Source organism: Cetorhinus maximus, chromosome 8 (genome assembly GCF_964194155.1).
Source record: "Cetorhinus maximus chromosome 8, sCetMax3.hap1.1, whole genome shotgun sequence".
Taxonomy (NCBI): domain Eukaryota; kingdom Metazoa; phylum Chordata; class Chondrichthyes; order Lamniformes; family Cetorhinidae; genus Cetorhinus; species Cetorhinus maximus.
The window spans coordinates 119,687,151-119,703,628 of NC_135886.1; the positions used below are offsets into that span (position 1 = coordinate 119,687,151).

General features: G+C 43.0%; 1 non-coding gene across 1 annotated transcript; it reads right to left on the reverse strand.

Annotated features, from left to right (window-relative positions):
• Positions 1-16,068: 16,068 nt before the first annotated feature.
• Positions 16,069-16,182, reverse strand: trnal-caa (transfer RNA leucine (anticodon CAA)). The gene is made up of 2 exons: positions 16,145-16,182; positions 16,069-16,114 (listed from the first exon to the last, which is right to left on the reverse strand). It is a non-coding gene; the product is annotated as a tRNA-Leu (tRNA).
• Positions 16,183-16,478: the final 296 nt, after the last annotated feature.

Sequence of the window (16,478 nt, forward strand, 5' to 3'; positions counted from 1 at the left end):
CAGATTGAAGGGTGGCAAATGTAACCCCCCCATTTAAAAAAGGAGGGAGGGAGAGAGAAAACATACCATTACTATCAAGGAAAATATAAGTATTATTAGTACCATGTTTTATGTTTCTAAATTAAACATAGGGACAACTAAAATCAGACACATTGTGTTACAGTCTCCCACCATGTTACATGCCAAAAATGTTTATGTTCAGCCCTAATCCAGACTAACAGTACTGGTGTCTGGATGCTTTTTTCTTTTTAAAGACAATCCCATTTATTTTCATGTGTTTTTTTTTCCTCTTCCCCAACACACTATTTGTGGCCAATTAGGGGGAAATTGGATGTAAATGCTCCAGTAATCCAGCTCTGAAACAGGCGTGCGTGATGATTCTTCCTCTCCACCATGTTAACTGGGAAATATCCGGCATTTTATCACCATTTTAAATCAGCTGAGGTTAGGAACCTTCACATGATCATAAGATAATTGTGGATGATGAAGGCCATTCGATCCTTTTGATTCATCCATTCAGAAAGATTCTTGTAGTGTCCAATTCCTTCTTAAACAATTCCGTAATTTGCCTTCGTGACTCTATCTGCAAGTTTATACCACATATTAATTGCTTTTTGTGTGAACAAAGGCTACTTGATATTGAAAGAAATAGACTTACATTTATACAGCACCTTTCACAACCACAGATTGTCTTAAGTGCTTTCCAGCCAATGAAGTACATTTGAAGTGTAGTCACTGTTGTAATGTGATGCAATTTGATCACAGCAAGCTCCCACAAACATTAATGTGATAATAACTTGAGAATCTGTTTTTGTTGGTCAATGGGTAAATACTGGGAATGTAACTCTCCACTCTTTGAAATCATGCCATGGGACCTTGTACATCCACCCCTGAGGCAGATGTGACCTCACATCCAAAAGACAACAGTTCTGACAGTGCAGCACTGGATTATCAGTCTTGACTTTTGTGTTCAAAGCCTGGAGTGGGTCTTGAACCACAGGATTTTGATAGTAATGGTATGTCAGTGGCAAAAGTGGCTACTAAATGAGCTACAGCTGATCAATCCTAAAAGCAAGAGTAAAATATTGTAGCTGCTGGAAATCTGAAATAAAAACAGAAAACACTCAAAGCATCCAGCTGGTCTGGCTGCATTTGGGAGAGAGAAACAGAGTTAATGTTTCAGGTTAATGACCTTTCAGCAGAGAAAAGTCAGACAATCAATGTTTGAACATGCAAGTCAGTGAATGAGTGGGTGGGTGGGGAAAAGACTAAAATGGAAGGTCTGTGATAGTGTAGAATGTAGGAGAGATTAAATCATAGAATGGTTACAGTATGGAGGGAGGCCATTCAGCCCATCAAGTCTGTCCAGTTCTCTGCAAGGGCAAATCACCTAGTTCCACTCCCCACTCTTTCCCCATGGCCCTGCAAACTTTTTCTGCTGATATGCTTATCCAATTACCTTTTAAAAGCCTTGATTGAATCTGCCACACTCTTGGGCAATGCAGTCTAGATCCTAACCACTCACTGTGTAACAAAATGATTTCCCTCATGCTGCCATTGGTTCTTTTGTCAATCGCCTTGAATTAGTGTCCCCTGGTTCTCAGCCTTTTTGCCAATCAGGACAGTTTCTCTCTCTTTTTCCAAGTACCTCATGATTTTTAAACCTCCAAATCACCCCTCAAAATTCTCTTCTCTAATGAGAACAACCCCAGCTTCTACAATCTATCCAAGTAGCTGAAGTCCCTCATCTCTGGAACTATTCTTGGTAAATCTTTTTTGCACCCTCTCTTATACCTTCACATCTTTCCTAAAAGATTGTGCCCAGAACTGGGCACAATAATCCAGTTGAGGCCGAACCAGTGTTTTAGAAAGGTTGACCATAACCTCTTTAAATTTGCATCTTATGGGCAGGATTTTCCCCTCGTTGACGGCGAAGTTGAATGGCAGGCGCGCCTCCGATCGGCGCCCCCAATCGGGGGTGCGGTGCCATTTTACATGGGCGGGCCAATTAAGGCGCTGTGTGCTCCCTGTGTGGGCTAGGGGGGGAGGGGTTCCCTAAATCGAGAGCGCACTCATCTCCCTGAGGCTAGGTGCAGCCTCAGGGAGATCGGCTGTTCTGTAACAAAAATTAAAAATAGAGAAGAAAAAAAATTCCTGACATGTCCCTTCATGAGTTGGGACATGTCCATAATTTTTACAAAAAACTTTAATAAAATTTTTTAAAACCTACATGAAACCTCATCCCGCCCATGGATGAGGTTTCATGCTTTTTATAATTCCCGCCGGGGCTCCTGGCCGACCCGCTAACCTTAAGGTTGGACGGGCAGGTCCATTAATTAGCTAAATGACTCTGTCAGTGGCCTCAATTGGCCATTGACAGGTTGGTGGGTGCACAGCTGATTTTGCTGCGCCCCCGCCTACTTGAAAATTTAAATGGAGCATTGTGACGTCGGGAGTTCTGCCTGACGTCACCGCGCGTCATTTTACGCGTCAGCGAACGGGCCCGGGCCCCACCCACCCCCTCCCGCTCACCGATGGGAAAATCCTGCCCTATGTCTCTATTTATAAAGTTGAGGATTCTATATGCCTTTTTAACTCTTTCTCACACAGAAGTATTAATGGCACAAGGAAAAAAGGAGCATTAGTAGGACAATTAAAGAAACAAAAGATGAGTCTAGAGGGAGTGTGAATGGCAGAATCATGAACAGCCGCCGTTTCAAATAAAACCAAAACTAGGAAATAGTTGCTCAGTAGTACAGAACTTGAGTATAGCTGAAAAAAGAAGAGTGTCAAAGCTTTTCGTCTTGCACTCATCAAGACACTTCACAAGAATACCAATGTAAGGGGAAAACAACAATTTATACTGTATGAGAAAAGAGTGCTGATTGGTTGGCAAGTGGACTCTGACTGGTAGAGGCATTGCCATGGAGAATGCACCAGTGATGGTGACTGACAGTCACCTCCCTTGATGTGGCGACATGAGGGAAAACTCCCTGTTACACAGTGCGTGGTTAGGATCTGGAATGCACTGCCTGAGAGTGTGGCAGAAACAATCGTGGCCTATAAAAGAGAATTGGATAAACACATCAACAGAGAAACTCCCCTTCCTTGACATATTAGTTGAGAAATCTGCCAGGGAGTTCCTTACCACAGACTACCTACCACAAGCCTACCTTCACTGGTCAATATACGCATTGGGGTTCTTACAGTTCCACACACATTGAGCAGGATTTTTGAGTTGGTGTGCAGGAGTGAGCCCAATACGCCAACGTGTAAAATGGCGCGTGATGCCCGACGTCATTGCAATGTTTTATTTGGCGGATGCACGCCGGAGTCGGCTGTGCTGCTGCCGATATGTAAACGGCCTATTAAGGCCATTAAGGAAGTGATTAAGGTAATTGTTAACACTGCCCGTCCAACCTTAAGGCTGGCAAAAAAAAAAGAGTGGGATGAGGTTTCCTAAAGCTTTTATTAATTAAATTTTAAAATTTTCCTAAATAAACATGCCCCATCTCATGTGACACAGTCACATGAGGGGACACATTTAAATAAATTTTTAAACCATTTATTTATTAATTACAATGGTGATTCAGTCTCCCTGAGGCAGCTCCATGCCTCAGGGAGATTGAAGCGCTATTTTGCACACGTGCGCGAAAGAGCGCTGGCCCCGACTCTCTCTCCTCCCCCCCGCCCGCACAGGTAGCGCTGCGGCTTGCGTCTTACGCTGGGTGGACCTTAATTGGCCCGCCCACGTAAAATGGTGAAGCGGAGCCAATTGTGGGTGGTGATCGGCTCCGCGACTGCTCCCGCCGAGCCTGCCCACTGCCTGAAAAATTCAGCCTATAAGATTGGTCTTATTGGCAACCTTGTAAATAGGGCTTGAGCCATTTGCTTATCATGCAAGCTTGATGCTGAAATAGGGCGCATCAAATACACCCTGTGGGGTAACAGCTACCCTGATCAAATCATTTCATGCCGTTTAGCACGCAAATTCATGAATGGGCTTAAGGCCATCACTTTCAGTCCTGAAAAGTGCCCAGTCGCCCTCAGATTACCCTGTAATGGGCAAGGTATCTCAAAAAATTAAGCAACAGGTAAAGTTGGCTGTTTCACGCTGCTACTATGCAGCAGGAACACGAGTGGTATTCACCACTAACAGTGTGCTGCCGTCAACCCAAAAAGATGTCCTGCCTATCACACAAATGAGTAATGTGGTGTATGAATTTCAGTGACAGTGTGATGCTAGGTATGTAGGCTGTACATCCCAAAGACCAGCGAATCATATCAAAAAGCATGTCCCAGCCGCTGTTCGCAATGGGCAAGGTACAGACCGTACTCAACCAACCCATACTTGCAAAACTCAAAACATGATGTCCAACATTAGATGTGATTCCACTATTGGACAGCATTTGCTAAATAACCCTCAATGTGCTAAGAATTACGCAAACAGCCAATTTAAGGTTGTCATTTGGGCTCACAGTGTGACACATTTGCGTGTGCTGGAAGCTACATATATTAAAAAACAGGGCCCTGTTCCTTACAGACAGAAAGAACATGTACACATTGCGCCTATTTCAGTTAAACAAAATAAGTGACAACCATTCACTGACTCATTCCTCAGGGCAATGCCTTCACCAATCAGGGTCAAACTGCCCGGTTTAAATTTAAAACAATGGTTGGCAGTTAACTGTCAATCACCATCACTAGTGTATTCTCCTTGGCAACACCTCTACCAATCAGAGTCCACTTGCCAACTAATCAGCACTCTCTTCTCATACAGTATAAATTGTTGTTTTCCCCTTATATTGGTATTCTTACGAAGTGTCCTGATGAGTGCAAGACGAAAAGCTTCGACATGTCTCTTTTTTCAGCAAAGCCAGGGAAGGAAAGAGAAACAAAATGGCAGCAGAGGTTACAATCTGAAATTGTTGAACATGGAATACTGATCGTTTTCCCTCCACACCAACAGGCTCCCACCTTTCACTGCCTCTGTTAGGTCAGCCATTGACCGGTTTTATACCAGATAGTCCCACTTTCAGCTGGTCTGTCTGCTGCCTGGTACTGGGCGCTTTTATGGTCAGTATTTTTATTTTGGGGTCACTAACAGTGCAAACATTTGCTGCCCTGAACAGGATCATCCCCACGCCTCACACTGACCGCTCTGTCCCTGTGAAGGCAGAGGTCTGTCCGCTCCCTTCCCCCGCTGTCCTGGCACACCAAACACACTCAGAAATATAGAGACTTAACCCCGGACCACATTGCTAGCTCACAAATGTTGGTGATTTTGCCTCAATGGTTGCTGTCCTGGTCCTGGCCCTGGCCTGTGCCCGGCTTGAAAGGGCTCCTGAGCATGGACACTCTCCACAGTAATGAGCTGCAGAATTAGGGTGGTCATGTGTCTGGACAGTCCAGTTTTCAGCTCATCTGGTATTCTTCAGCACCATCAGTGGCCACCTTAGCCTTGTCCTTCCTTAAAATCTGTCATTTAATCTTTCCTGCCTTCCATCCTTCCCTTTTATTCTTTCCTCCCACCCCCACTTTATCTTCCTCTGTATTTGCTTGAAACTTATGACATTTCTAACCTTTCCCAGTTCTGATGAAAGGTCATCGACCTGAATCATTCATTCTGTTTCTCTCTCCACGGATGCTGCCAGGTCTCCTGAGCATTGCCAGCATCTTTTGTTTTTATTTCTGACTGTAAAAACACCCTTCTTTTGTTTGAACTTGGATCTTTTTGCTCACGCAGTTCAATTTAAAATGATGTTCCAGATTCACTTTTTAAACTACCTTGTATATCTCTATGTGATCCTCTATCAGATACCCTCTCTGCAGACTGTAAACACATGTTTTACAGTCTTTTCTCATAAATCACAGGCCTGAAACTGGACATCAGCTATGAAGCTCTTTCTCTGCAATGTCTCTGGCATCTTTTGTTTTCTGGCAGCCAGAACTAGATGAAGTCTTTAAGATGCAGTTAGTTTTAAGGAGGAACTGTTGTCCTCAGTGATGTCTACACACATGCTTTCCAGTAGGGAGCATATCAGAGACTGATTTGGAACAGAAAACCAGCTGATATTTTTCCAATCACAAGCTCAGGAGTGCAGAATAAAATTGCAGCAACAACAACCAATTATTTTAATTAGTCAAAACACGTACTAACTTCCTTGATGGCTCCATTAATTAAAATTATAGCAAGACGAGTCACACAGTCTAGAAAAGCCAGAGGTTTCAGTTCTGGTCTGTGCTGAGTTAGTTAATCACAGTCAGCTTCAATGTTTCCAGATACTGAAGGCTACATTGGCTCAGGTTCCTCCTCCACATCATTACTGGATGCCCATGTGTGTTGGCAGCAGATGAGCATGAGGTGCCTCAGCTGGGGATACATGCCCAGCTTACAGTAGACTAGTCAATGGACACATAACCTACCAACACTCACAGTTAAACCTCACATATGCTGAACAGTCACTTGGACAAGTTAGTGGAGAGCAACCAGCATGCATGGTTCTATACTCCAACAAGAAGTCAATGACTTCAGGAGCAAAGACTTACTGCCTCTAGAGACATATGAGGCAGACAAAGCACTTGCTTACATCTGTTTTCCCTGGTTTGTTTTTCCTAGAACAGGTCACTACCCTGAAGCCAGAGGCTATAGCTCAAGGGCACCACCCGACGTTAAACATGGCTGACCAGGTGTGTCTCCCACTTTGACCGCCTGCCATAGCCATGTTGGAAGGATTTGCAGGTTGACAATCAACCTACTTGGCGGCATTATGAACGCAACCTCTGTGGCCACCAAACCCTGGAGTGGGACTTGAAGTTGGAGCTTCTGGCTCAGAGGCAGGGACACTATCCACTGCACCACAAGACCTCAGGAGGGAGATAATTGGTGGGAAAATAGTAGATGTTATTTACTACAACAAAAACAGAAAATGCTGGAAAAACTCAGCAGGCCTGACAGCATCTGTGGAGAGAGAAACAGAGTTAACATTTCGAGTCCGTATGACCCTTCTACAGAGCTATGAGTTACTGTCCACATAACTGAAGTCATTAATCCAGTAACATTCTAGTAAATCTTTTCTGCAACAAATCATTGAAGGTGGCAGGGCAGGTTGAGAAAGTTGTCAAAAAGGCATACAGGATTGCAGGCTTTATAAATAGAGACGTAGGGCAGGAATTTCTGGTCCAGCCCACCACAAGACTGGAAATCCCCATCCAAAGTCAACAGACCTTTTGCTGGTTGCCAAATTTTCTGTCCCGCCTGTGACGATCCTAGTGGCGGGCGGAACCAGAAAATTTAGGCCATAGGATATAAAAGCAAGGAAATTATTATGAAACTTTATAATAAAATACTGGTTCAGCTTCAATTGGAGTAGCTATACAATTCTGGGAGCTACACTTTAGGAAGGATATGAAGGCTTCAGGGAGGGAGGAGATGAACAGACAATTGCCAGAAGATAGCAGAGTCCTGTTCCAAATATTCAGGCAAGGCCCCATGACATCATCAGTACCAACTGCAATTTTAACCCAAGCCTGAGCAGGGAAGCTGTCGTGACACCAATCTAGTGGCCAAAGGAGTGTGCCTAGACGAGTAAATGGTAAATAAATTAAATTGTTGTGGATTGCTTGTGGGCCGGCAGAGCCAGGCCACACAACAAAGCCATGGATGTTCACACTTTTGGACTTCCCTCCCCTCCCCTGAATGCAATGCCCTCTGACACTCCTAATAACCATTTGCTTGGCTGCTGGGATCCAACAGTGGCTTTTTGCTGCCAAAATCCCATTTCAACTTCTGCCAGCTGCCCAACTATTGCTTTCTACTGGGTTCAGACGGGAGAGTGATGTGGGCCACGAAGATAATGCCTGGAAGCTAAAGTCTCCCAGGCCTCATGCTGTGAATGGCTGGAAAATTTCCTATCCACCTTGCACCCTACCCTTGCAACTCCCACCAGGAGTTAAAATCAGGCTGTAGTTCGCAGTGTTTAGGTGTGATGTGGTGTGAACACAGCAGATTGTAATGTCCCTTAAATGGTACTGGTACAACCAGCAGTGATACAAGGCTTTGATCACTTGGCAACATTTGCCCTGAAAGCAACAAAAGCATAATTATTGGTTATGACTTGCAAGCACTACACAATGAAATACATGGTTAGAATTATCAGAAACTACAGCACCTTGGGGCATAGTGGGGTGCACAGGGTGTTAGTATGGCATTAGTATCAATTCACTTGTGTATTCTGTTTCTACAGGATTTTATGATTCCCAGGTTAAACTTCTTCCAAGTTGATTGTATGCCATGAAGTAGGTGATTTGTTATTTCAGGACCAGGACCTTTCTTGCATACAAGCCTTTGGGTAACATGCTTAAAAATTTAACTTGTTGGGAGTCATGCACCCATGATCAAGGTAACCCAGGAGATGTTGAAAAGCGATTAATCTAAATGTGAGTGAAAGTATCTAGATAATCAATTATTTGATTAAATATTTTAATCTACAAAGGGAGGAGGTTACCTGTCACTGATCTATGTATAATGCAGTAGATGTAATTTATCTGGATTTTCAAAAGGCCTTCAAAGAGGTGCCCCCATAAAAGGCTAATGAATAAGGTCAGAGAAAATGGAGTCAGCCAACAAGTGGCAGAATGATTTGCTGGCTAGTTTCAAGACAGAAAGCAGAGAGAGGGAGCAAAGAGTAGTTATTCAGAGTGGTAGAAAGTGGGAAGTGGTGTTCCACAAGAATCAGTGCTGGGATCACTGCTGTTCACAATTTACATTAATAATTTTGACTTTGGAATAAAAACACACTTTCTAAATTTATGGATGACCCCATATTGGGGAAGATAGTCAATATTGAGGAAACCTGCAACAAATTACAGGAGGACATGAATAAACTTGCAGTGGGAGGGGGAGGATCCAGTTGTCGTGGTCCATATAGGTACCAATGACATAGGTAGAACTAAGAAAGGGGTTCTGCAAAGTCAGTATGAGGAACTAGGTACCAAATTAAGAAGCAGAACCTCAAACCTGAGCCACTTGCAAATTGGCATAGGGCAAATAAGATCAGAGAGATGAACGCATGGCTCAAAGACTGGTGTGGGAGAAGTGGGTTCCAGTTTGTGGGGCTCTGGCATCAGTACTGGGGAAAGTGGGGGCTGTACCATCTGGACGGTTTACACCTGAATCATGCTGGGTTGAGTGTCCTCACAAATTGCATAACTAGGGAAGTAGAGAGGGCTTTAGACTGAACAAGAGGGGTGAGGGATCAAGTTTGGGTAGAGGTAACAATTAAAGGTGTAGAGTCAAGATAGGAGAGCAAAATAGTAATATGAGAAATGAGGGTCAGAAAATGGCAGGAAGGGACAGAGAGAAAAAACCTAAGAATACATCAATAGTCAAGACTAGATGTTACAAAGGTAACAAAAAGACAAAACTGAAAGCTATCTATCTGAATACATGTAGCATTCATAACAAAGTAAATAGATTGATGGCCCACATTGAAGTAAATAAATATGATCTGATAGCAATTATGGAGACATGGCTGCAGGACAACAAATATTGGGTCCTTAGTATTGAAGGGTACATGACATTCAAGAAGAATAGGAAGCTAGGTAAAGGTGGAGGGGTAGCACTCTTAATCAAAGAGGGCATTGATGCATTAGTTATAGATGACCTTGATTCAGGAGATCAGGACGTAGAATTGGTTTGGGTGGAGATGAGGAATAGTAAGGGAAAAAGTCATTAGTGGAAGTGTTTACAGGCCCTCTAACAGTAGCCACAGTGTAGGAAAAAGTATTCAAGGGAAAATATTATGTGCTTGTGATAAAGGGACCGCAATAATCATAGGTGATTTTAATCTACACATAAACTGGAAAAATCAGATTGGCGGTAATAGCCTGAATGAGGAGTTCTTAGAATTCTTCTGAGATAGTTCCTTAGAGCAGCATATTCTGGAACCAACCAGAGAGCAGGTTATATTAGACTTGGTATTGTGTAACGTGACAGGATTAATTAATGATCTCAGAGTAAAGGCACCCCTAGGTAGCAGCAACCACAATATGATTGAATTTTACATCCAGTTTGAAAGGGAGAAGAGCGGGTCTAAGACTAGTATCTTAAACTTAAATAAGGGCAACTATGTGGGGATGAAACATGAGCTAGCTGAAGTGAACTGGGAAACTAGGCTAGAGGATAGATCAATAGGGAAGCAGTGGCAGACATTTAAGGAGATATTTCAGAGTATTCAGAATAAGTACATTCCTACTATAAAGAAAAATTCTAAAGGGAGAACCCACCATCTGTGGTTAACTAGAGATATTAAGGAAAGCATCAAACTTAAGGAAAAAGCAGACAACTCCGCAAAGATGAGTAGCAGGATAGGTGATTGGACAGAATATAAAGAACGGCAGAGAATGACTAAAAGGTTAATCAGGAGAAAGAAATTAGAGTGAGAGGAAGCTAGCTAGAAATGTAAAAACAGATAGCAAGAGTTTCTACAGGTATTTAAAAGGAAAAGAGTAAGTAAAGTGAGTGTTTGTCCTCTAGAGAGTGACAGTGGGGAGTTAATAGTAGATAATAAGGAAATGACAGAAGAAATTAACAAATATTTTGTTTCTGTGTTCGCTATAGAGGATACAAAAAACATTCCAGTAATAGCTGAACATCAGGAGGTGAATGGGAGAAAGGAACTTGGCGAAATTGAAATCACTAGGGAAACAGTACTGAGCAAATTGATAGAGCTGCAGTCTGGCAAGTCTCTGGGTCCCGATGGACTACATCCTAGGGTCTTAAAGAGGTGGCTAATGAGGTAGTTGATGCGCTGGTGTTAATTTTCCAAAATTTGCTAGATTCTGGAAAGGTTCCATCAGATTGGAAAGTAGCAAATATAACCCCTCTATTCGAGAAAGGAGGGAGGCAGAAAACAGGCAACTATAGGCCAGTTAGGTTGACGTCTGTCGTGGGGAAGTTATTAGAATTGATCATTAAGGAGGTTATAACTGGGCACTTAGAGGAGCTCAAGGCAATAAGGAAGAGTCAGCATAGTTTTGTGAAAGGAAATTCATGTTTAACCATTTTATTGGAGTTTTTTGTAGGAGTAACATGTGCAGTGGATAAAGGGGAGCCCATAGATGTACTCTACTTGGATTTCCAGAAGGCATTTGATAAAGTGCCACATCAAAGATGATTACAGAAAACGAAAGCTCATGGTGTAGTGGGTAACATATTACCCACTATGGAATAGAAGATTGGCTGGCTGGCAGAAAGCAGAGAGTATGCATAAATGGGTCTTTTTCTGATTTGAAGGTTGTGACGAGTGGAGTCCCACAGGGGCCTGTAATTTGGCCTCAACTTTTTACAATTTACATCAATGACGTAGATGAACGGAGTGAAGGCATGGTAGCTAAATTTGCAGATGACACAGGTAGGAAAGTATGTTGTGAAGAGGACATGAGGAGGTTGCAGATGGATATAGATAAGGTTGAGTGAGTGGGCAAAGATCTGGAAAATGGAGTTTAATGTGGGAAAATGTGAAGTTGTTCACTTTGGCAGGAAGAACAAAAAAGCAGAGTATTACTTAAATGGAGAATGGCTGCAAATTCTGAGGTGCAGAGGGGTCTAGGTGTTCTAGTACATGAGTCACAAAATGTTAGCATGCAGGTACAGCAAGTAATTAAGAAAGCTAATGGAATGCTATACTTTATTACAAGGGGGATTGAAGATAAAAGTAAAGATGTTATGCTTCAGTTATACAGGGCATTGGTGAGACCATACCTCGAATACTGTGTGCAGTTTTGGTCTCCTTATTTAACAAAGGATGCAAATGCATTGGAGGCAGTTCAAAGGAGGTTACTAGATTGATACCTGGAATGAGCGGGCTGTCTTATGAGTAAAGGTTGGACAGACTGGGCTGGTTACCATTGGAGTTTAGAAGAGTGGGGGGTGATTTGATTGAAGTATACAAGTTCCTGAAAGGCCTTGACAAGTGGATGTGGGAAGGATGTTTCCTCTTGTGGGTGAATCTAGAACTAGGGGCCACTGTTTTAAAATTAGGGGTCACCCTTTTAGGACAGAGATGAGGAGAAATTTTTTCTCTGAGGGTTGTGTGACTTTGGAATTCACTGCCTCAGAAGGTGGTGGAGGCCGGGTCAATGAATATTTTTAAGGCAGAGGTAAATAGATTCTTATTAGGCACGGGAATCAAAGGTTATTGGGGTTAGATGGGAATGTGGAAATCGAAACATAAGCAGATCAGCCATGGTCTTATTGAATGGCGGAGCAGGCTCAAGGGGCCGAATGGTCTACTCCTGTTCCTATTTCTTATGTTCTTATGTTCTCAGAATGGGTAAAAAGTAGTATGCTCAACCTGCATTGAACTTTGGATAGACCACATTTAAGAGTACTGCGTGCAGTTCTGTGGCCATATTATAGAAAGGATATAGAGGCACTTGAGAGGGTGCAGACAAGGTTTACAAGGATGATATCAGATATGTGTGGGTATACGTATCAGAAAAGCATTCACAGGCTGAGTCTCTTTTCTCTTGTAAAAAAAAGGTTGAGGTATTTAAAATTGTGAAAGGCTGAATTTTAGGGCTCCCCTAATGGTGGGATGCAAGTAGGGGACAGCATAAAACTAGACTGTGAGCATTGCCTACCTGCCCTCTCCCGCCCCCGCAGGTGTTGTACCTGCAATGGGGGGAGGCGTCGGGTGGCCTGCTCACTCAGGGGCCAAATGAGGCCTTTAAGTAGCCAATTAATGCTGGGATCTTTCCCGCAGCCTGGGAGGCCAATGCCAAGTATCCAGGCTATCCAGTAAAGCTGGCAGCCTATTGGTCGGGCTGGGGTTGGGGGTGGGTGGGCCTCCTGTGTGGGCACCCTGTGCACATCGGAAGCACCCCTCCAAGGTTTCACTACTCCTGTGTTTCCCCTTCCAACCCCTGCCATGTCCACCCCAGCCCACCAAACTCCTCACCGGGACCAGCCAGCCTGGCCCCAGCAACATCCCAGATTCAACTCGTTCAGGGTTCTTAGCAGCTCTTCTTCAGGGGAATCAATGACTCCTGGTGGTGCTGCTGTGATAAGAGAGCTGCCAGCCATTTAATTGGCTGGCAACTCTGGGAGGCAGGACTTCTCCCAGAGGTCTAGCCCCAAGCCAGTTAAAGGCCCAATAACTGATACATGGCTGCAGGGCAAGTCAACGAAATCCATTCCCAGTGTGTAATGCAGCCCAAAAGGTTTTGATAGGCTGGATACAAAGAGAATGTTTGCTCTTGTGGGGGAGAGCAATATATAAGATAATCACCAATAAATCTAACAAGGAATTCAGAAGAAACTTTCTCACCCAAAGAGTGGTGAGGGTGTGGAACTTGTTACCACAGGGACTGGTTAAATTGAATAGGATAGATGCATTTAAGGGGAAACTAGACAAGATATGAGGAAGAAGGGATAGAGAGATATGGTGATGGATTTAAATGAGGAGAGATGCAAGGAAGCTCAACTAGAGCATAAACACTGGTTGGCCAAGTGGCCTGTTTCTGTACTTGTATATCCTATGTAATCCGATGTAAGTAATATTCTATTTTATTTGTTCTTTCAGTTTTCTCCTCTGATGAAGGCATTAACTGCATCTGGAGTGAAAGGGGAACTTTTCAGACTCTATATCATGGAAAATTGTAGAGTAGTTTTTAGTAATATGCATTCAGTGTTAGGAATTCATTTGGTGATGTTCTTTGTCTTTTTCTTCCCATTAATTTTGTATATTCTACTCCTAAATGGTAACCAATCTTTTCTGTTCATATTTCAGCAACAGCATTTTTTTTCTTTATTATTTCATGGGATGTGGCCCTCATTGACAAGGCCAGCATTTGCTGCCCATCCCTAATTGCCCTTGAAATGAATGCAGAGGGAAGTTAAGGGTCAACCACATTGCTGTGGATCTGGAGTCACATGTAGGCCAGGCCAGATAAGGACAGACAAATTCCTTTTTCAAAAGGACGTCAGTAAACCAGGTGGGTTTTTATGAAAATCAATAATAGCTGTCATAGTCACCATTATTGAAACTTGCTTTATATTCCTATGGGTGGAATTTTATGGTCTCATTGCAGAGAGTAAAATTGAGGATGCTCAAGAGCTAGAATTGGAGGAGAGCAGATATCTTGGAAGGCTGTGGGATTAGAGCAGGTTACAGAGATAGGGAGGGGTGAGGCCATGGAGGGATTTGAAAACAGGGATGAGAATTTCAAAATTGAGGCGTTGCTTAGCAGGAGCCAATGTAGGTCAGTGAGCACAGGGTTGATTGGTGCAAATTAAGACATGGGCAGCAGAGTTTTGGATGATATCAGCTTTACAGAGGGTAGAACATGAAAGGCTGGTCAGGAGTGTATTGGAATCGTAAAATTTACAGGTAACATAGGCCTGCATCCAATCATCTGAGGCGGGTTTCAGGTAGTGCATTCCAGATTATAACAACTTGCTGTTTACAAAAAATTGCCACCCACCTCTGATTCTTTTGTCAATCATCTTAAATTGGTGTCCTCTGCTTACCAACTCTCTGCACTGGAAACATTTTTTCCTTATTTATTCCATCAAACCCCTTCATAATTTTGAACAACTCTAACAAATCTCCCGTTAACTTTCTCTGCCCTATAAGAAAAACACTGCAGCTTCTCTATTCTCTCCGCATGTCTTAAGTCCCATATCCCTGGTACCATACTAGTAAATTTTCTCTGCACATTCTCCAAGGCTTTGACATACTTTCTAAAATATGTTCCCCAAAACTGGCCACAATTCTCCAGCTGGGGTAAGAAAAGTCTGGATAGGGTGGAATGTAATAAATTATAGAATCGTAGAAAACTTAAAGCCCAGAAGGAGGAGGCCATTTGGTCCAATATGTAATTGCCTGCTCTGTGAAAGAGTTACTCAGCTAGTTCCACTCCTCCATTTATTCCCCGTCACCCTGCAATTTTCCCTCTTCAGCTAATTCCTTTTGTAAGCTATAATTGAATCTGACTCCACCACTCTCAGGCAATGCATTCCAGACCATAACCACAAGCTTCTTGTTCTTCCTCATGTCACCATTTTTTTTTTAGCAATGACCTTAAACCAGTGACCCCATCATCAATGGGAACAGTTTCTCTCTGTCTGCTCTGTCTAGGCCCCTTGTGATTTTGAATACTTCTCTTAAATCTCCCCTTAACGTTTCTCTAAGAAAAATAGCCCCAGCTTAACCAAACTCCCTTATCCATGGAACCATTCTCATAAAGCCTTCATGTTCTTCATAAAGTGCAATGCCCCGAACTGGTGAGAATTCTTCAGTTGAGATCAAACCAGCATTTTATAAAGGTTCATCGTGGTTTCCTGGTTTTTGTAGCCTACACCTATATTTTTAAAGACCAGGGTTCCGTATGCCTTTTTAACCACTTTCTCAACCTGCCCTGCTATCTTCAATGATTTGTGTATATAAATCCCCAGGTGTCTCTGATTCTGCGCCTCCTTTATAATTATATCTGTTTTCAAAATTCATTTATGGCATTTGAGCATCACTGGCAAAGCCAGGATTGATTGCCCCATCCCTAATTGTCTTTGAGAAGGTGGTGATGAGTCACCTTCTTGAACCACTGCCCTTCATGCTGCTTTTAGGTAGGGAATTCCAGATTTTGACCCAAGAGCGATATAGTTCCAAGTCAGGATGTTGTGTGACTTGGATTAAAAATCAAAAGGCATAATGATAGTGCAACAAGTAAGGAAACAAAGGCTGTAAAAGTAAAAGCAAAATACTGCGGAAGCTGGAAATCTGAAACAAAAACAAAAGTAGCTGGAAAAACTCAGCAGGTCTGACAGCATCTGTGGAGAGGAAGACAGAGTTAACCTTTCGAGTCCCTATGACTCTTCATCAGAACTAGTGAGAAAAAACTGTAAAAGTGTCTGATCAAAATATGAGGAGCTGTTCCTCCAGCTAACATTATGTGTCATAGAAACTGAGGATAGACAGGTCAGAAGGAATGGGGCAGAGACAGGGGAGGAGAAATTCGGGGTCACACTGAACACAGACAGTTTTCAGTCATCAACCCAAAAGCATGTGTCAGAAGTGGGATTCGAACCCACGCCTCCAGTTGGAGACCAGAACACCCAGCTTACTGCGGAAGGACTTCACTCCTTGAGTCTGGCGCCTTAGACCACTCGGCCATCCTGACACCCGTTGTAACCTTGCTACACTGTGATATTGAAAGACTGCTAGTCCGTAACACTGTCCACTAATATTTATATATGTATCGAGTTCAGACGCTACTTTTTCTCGCCACAGACGTTGTCAGATCTGCTGAGTTTTTCCAGCAATTTTTGTTTTTCTTTCAGATGTCCCGCATCCGCAGTATTTTGCTTTTATATTATTCATATATGTATGTTCGTTCTGCAAAACAATCCATTTTTTTTTTAGATGTTTCGTGAATCTGAAAGACAGGCTCGTTGCTGTTTAAAGGAAGCAAACTGC